Source organism: Oncorhynchus tshawytscha, linkage group LG10, assembly GCF_018296145.1.
Source record: "Oncorhynchus tshawytscha isolate Ot180627B linkage group LG10, Otsh_v2.0, whole genome shotgun sequence".
NCBI classification, from domain to species: domain Eukaryota; kingdom Metazoa; phylum Chordata; class Actinopteri; order Salmoniformes; family Salmonidae; genus Oncorhynchus; species Oncorhynchus tshawytscha.
In genome coordinates this window covers 84,054,593-84,060,592 of record NC_056438.1, presented here as the reverse complement: position 1 = coordinate 84,060,592, position 6,000 = coordinate 84,054,593, and the positions used below count along the sequence as shown (strand labels likewise).

General features: G+C 31.9%; 1 protein-coding gene across 1 annotated transcript in view; it reads right to left on the bottom strand.

Annotated features, from left to right (window-relative positions):
- Nucleotides 1–6,000, bottom strand: part of LOC112240770 (collagen alpha-1(VI) chain) — an 80,504-nt gene that overhangs the window by 22,224 nt on the left and 52,280 nt on the right.

Genomic DNA, 6,000 nt, shown 5'->3' with positions numbered 1-6,000 from the left:
AGACTACAGACTACATGTTCTATTGTTATAAGACTACATGTTCTATTGTTATAAGACTACATGTTCTATTGTTATAAGACTACAGACTACATGTTCTATTGTTATAAGACTACAGACTACATGTTCTATTGTTATAAGACTACAGACTACATGTTCTATTGTTATAAGACTACAGACTACAGACTACATGTTCTATTGTTATAAGACTATAGACTACATGTTCTATTGTTATAAGACTACAGACTACATGTTCTATTGTTATAAGACTACAGACTACATGTTCTATTGTTATAAGACTACAGACTACATGTTCTATTGTTCTAAGTTATAAGACTACAGACTACATGTTCTATTGTTATAAGACTACAGACTACATGTTCTATTGTTATAAGACTACAGACTACATGTTCTATTGTTATAAGACTACAGACTACATGTTCTATTGTTATAAGACTACAGACTACATGTTCTATTGTTATAAGACTACAGACTACATGTTCAATTGTTATAAGACTACAGACTACATGTTCAATTGTTATAAGACTACAGACTACATGTTCTATTTTTATAAGACCACAGACTACATGTTCTATTGTTATAAGACTACAGACAACATGTTCTATTGTTATAAGACTACAGACTACATGTTCTATTGTTATAAGACTACAGACTACAGACTACATGTTCTATTGTTATAAGACTACAGACTACATGTTCTATTGTTATAAGACTACAGACTACAGACTACATGTTCTATTGTTATAAGACTACAGACTACAGACTACATGTTCTATTGTTATAAGACTACAGACTACATGTTCTATTGTTATAAGACTACAGACTACATGTTCTATTGTTATAAGACTACAGACTACATGTTCAATTGTTATAAGACTACAGACTACATGTTCAATTGTTATAAGACTACAGACTACATGTTCTATTGTTATAAGACCACAGACTACATGTTCTATTGTTATAAGACTACAGACAACATGTTCTATTGTTATAAGACTACAGACTACATGTTCTATTGTTATAAGACTACAGACTACAGACTACATGTTCTATTGTTATAAGACTACAGACTACATGTTCTATTGTTATAAGACTACAGACTACAGACTACATGTTCTATTGTTATAAGACTACAGACTACAGACTACATGTTCTATTGTTATAAGACTACAGACTACATGTTCTATTGTTATAAGACTACAGACTACATGTTCTATTGTTATAAGACTACAGACTACATGTTCTATTGTTATAAGACTATAGACTACATGTTCTATTGTTATAAGACTACAGACTACATGTTCTATTGTTATAAGACTATAGACTACATGTTCTATTGTTATAAGACTACAGACTACATGTTCTATTGTTATAAGACTACAGGCTACAGACTACAGACTACATGTTCTATTGTTATAAGACTACAGACTACATGTTCTATTGTTATAAGACTACAGACTACAGACTACATGTTCTATTGTTATAAGACTACAGACTACATGTTCTATTGTCATAAGACTACAGACTACATGTTCTATTGTTATAAGACTACAGACTACATGTTCTATTGTTATAAGACTACAGACTACAGACTACATGTTCTATTGTTATAAGACTACAGACTACATGTTCTATTGTTATAAGACTACAGACTACATGTTCTATTGTTATAAGACTATAGACTACATGTTCTATTGTTATAAGACTACAGACTACATGTTCTATTGTTACAAGACTACAGAATACAGACTACATGTTCTATTGTTATAAGACTACAGACTACATGTTCTATTGTTATAAGACTACAGACTACAGACTACATGTTCTATTGTTATAAGACTACAGACTACATGTTCTATTGTTACAAGACTACAGAATACAGACTACATGTTCTATTGTTATAAGACTACAGACTACATGTTCTATTGTTATAAGACTACAGACTACATGTTCTATTGTTATAAGACTACAGACTACATGTTCTATTGTTATAAGACTACAGACTACATGTTCTATTGTTATAAGACTACAGACTACATGTTCTATTGTTATAAGACTACAGACTACATGTTCTATTGTTATAAGACTACAGACTACATGTTCTATTGTTATAAGACTACAGACTACAGACTACATGTTCTATTGTTATAAGACTACAGACTACATGTTCTATTGTTATAAGACTAAAGACTACATGTTCTATTGTTATAAGACTACAGAATACATGTTCTATTGTTATAAGACTACAGACTACAGACTACATGTTATATTGTTATAAGACTACAGAATACATGTTCTATTGTTATAAGACTACAGACTACATGTTCTATTGTTATAAGACTACAGACTACATGTTCTATTGTTATAAGACTACAGACTACATGTTCTACTGTTATAAGACTACAGACTACATGTTCTATTGTTATAAGACTACAGACTACAGACTACATGTTCTATTGTTATAAGACTACAGACTACATGTTCTATTGTTATAAGACTAAAGACTACATGTTCTACTGTTATAAGACTACAGAATACATGTTCTATTGTTATAAGACTACAGACTACAGACTACATGTTATATTGTTATAAGACTACAGAATACATGTTCTATTGTTATAAGACTACAGACTACAGACTACATGTTATATTGTTATAAGACTACAGACTACATGTTCTATTGTTATAAGACTACAGAATACATGTTCTATTCTATTCTGATTGGTTGTTCTACAGGTAGTAATGTTCTGATTGGTTGTTCTACAGGTAGTAATGTTCTGATTGGTTGTTCTACAGGTAGTAATGTTCTGATTGGTTGTTCTACAGGTAGTAATGTTCTGATTGGTTGTTCTATAAGGTAGTAATGTTCTGATTGGTTGTTCTACAGGTAGTAATGTTAATGTTCTGATTGGCTGTTCTACAGGTAGCCATGTTAATGTTCTGATTGGTTGTTCTACAGGTAGTAATGTTAATGTTCTGATTGGTTGTTCTACAGGTAGCCATGTTAATGTTCTGATTGGTTGTTCTACAGGTAGTAATGTTAATGTTCTGATTGGTTGTTTACAGGTAGTAATGTTCTGATTGGTTGGTCTATAGGTAGTAATGTTAATGTTCTGGTTGGTTGTTCTACAGGTAGTAATGTTAATGTTCTGATGTTCTGACTATAGACTACATGTTCTATTGTTATAAGACTACAGACTACATGTTCTATTGTTATAAGACTACAGGCTACAGACTACAGACTACATGTTCTATTGTTATAAGACTACAGACTACATGTTCTATTGTTATAAGACTACAGACTACATGTTCTATTGTCATAAGACTACAGACTACATGTTCTATTGTTATAAGACTACAGACTACATGTTCTATTGTTATAAGACTACAGACTACAGACTACATGTTCTATTGTTATAAGACTACAGACTACATGTTCTATTGTTATAAGACTACAGACTACATGTTCTATTGTTATAAGACTATAGACTACATGTTCTATTGTTATAAGACTACAGACTACATGTTCTATTGTTACAAGACTACAGAATACAGACTACATGTTCTATTGTTATAAGACTACAGACTACATGTTCTATTGTTATAAGACTACAGACTACAGACTACATGTTCTATTGTTATAAGACTACAGACTACATGTTCTATTGTTACAAGACTACAGAATACAGACTACATGTTCTATTGTTATAAGACTACAGACTACATGTTCTATTGTTATAAGACTACAGACTACATGTTCTATTGTTATAAGACTACAGACTACATGTTCTATTGTTATAAGACTACAGACTACATGTTCTATTGTTATAAGACTACAGACTACATGTTCTATTGTTATAAGACTACAGACTACATGTTCTACTGTTATAAGACTACAGACTACATGTTCTATTGTTATAAGACTACAGACTACAGACTACATGTTCTATTGTTATAAGACTACAGACTACATGTTCTATTGTTATAAGACTAAAGACTACATGTTCTACTGTTATAAGACTACAGAATACATGTTCTATTGTTATAAGACTACAGACTACAGACTACATGTTATATTGTTATAAGACTACAGAATACATGTTCTATTGTTATAAGACTACAGACTACATGTTCTATTGTTATAAGACTACAGACTACATGTTCTATTGTTATAAGACTACAGACTACATGTTCTACTGTTATAAGACTACAGACTACATGTTCTATTGTTATAAGACTACAGACTACAGACTACATGTTCTATTGTTATAAGACTACAGACTACATGTTCTATTGTTATAAGACTAAAGACTACATGTTCTACTGTTATAAGACTACAGAATACATGTTCTATTGTTATAAGACTACAGACTACAGACTACATGTTATATTGTTATAAGACTACAGAATACATGTTCTATTGTTATAAGACTACCGACTACAGACTACATGTTATATTGTTATAAGACTACAGACTACATGTTCTATTGTTATAAGACTACAGAATACATGTTCTATTCTATTCTGATTGGTTGTTCTACAGGTAGTAATGTTCTGATTGGTTGTTCTACAGGTAGTAATGTTCTGATTGGTTGTTCTACAGGTAGTAATGTTCTGATTGGTTGTTCTACAGGTAGTAATGTTCTGATTGGTTGTTCTACAGGTAGTAATGTTCTGATTGGTTGTTCTACAGGTAGTAATGTTAATGTTCTGATTGGCTGTTCTACAGGTAGCCATGTTAATGTTCTGATTGGTTGTTCTACAGGTAGTAATGTTAATGTTCTGATTGGTTGTTCTACAGGTAGCCATGTTAATGTTCTGATTGGTTGTTCTACAGGTAGCCATGTTAATGTTCTGATTGGTTGTTCTACAGGTAGTAATGTTAATGTTCTGATTGGTTGTTCTACAGGTAGCCATGTTAATGTTCTGATTGGTTGTTCTACAGGTAGTAATGTTAATGTTCTGATTGGTTGTTTACAGGTAGTAATGTTCTGATTGGTTGTTCTATAGGTAGTAATGTTAATGTTCTGGTTGGTTGTTCTACAGGTAGTAATGTTAATGTTCTGATTGGTTGTTCTACAGGTAGTAATGTTAATGTTCTGATTGGTTGTTCTAAAGGTAGTAATGTTAATGTTCTGATTGGTTGTTTACAGGTAGTAATGTTCTGATTGGTTGGTCTATAGGTAGTAATGTTAATGTTCTGATTGGTTGTTCTACAGGTAGTAATGTTCTGATTGGTTGTTCTACAGGTAGTAATGTTAATGTTCTGATTGGTTGTTCTATAGGTAGTAATGTTAAGGTTCTGATTGGTTGTTCTACAGGTAGTAATGTCAATGTTCTGATTGGTTGTTCTACAGGTAGTAATGTTAATGTTCTGATTGGTTGTTCTACAGGTAGTAATGTTCTGATTGGTTGTTCTACAGGTAGTAATGTTAATGTTCTGATTGGTTGTTCTACAGGTAGTAATGTTCTGATTGGTTGTTCTACAGGTAGTAATGTTAATGTTCTGATTGGTTGTTCTACAGGTAGTAATGTTCTGATTGGTTGTTCTACAGGTAGTAATGTTAATGTTCTGATTGGTTGTTCTACAGGTAGTAATGTTCTGATTGGTTGTTCTACAGGTAGTAATGTTAATGTTCTGATTGGTTGTTCTACAGGTAGTAATGTTCTGATTGGTTGTTCTACAGGTAGTAATGTTCTGATTGGTTGGTCTATAGGTAGTAATGTTAAGGTTCTGATTGGTTGTTCTACAGGTAGTAATGTTAATGTTCTGATTGGTTGTTCTACAGGTAGTAATGTTAATGCTCTGATTGGTTGTTCTACAGGTAGTAATGTTAATGTTCTGATTGGTTGTTCTACATGTGGTAATGTTCTGATTGGTTGTTCTACAGGTAGTAATGTTCTGATTGGTTGTTCTACAGGTAGTAATGTTCTGATTGGTTGGTCTATAGGTAGTAATGTTAAGGTTCTGATTGGTTGTTC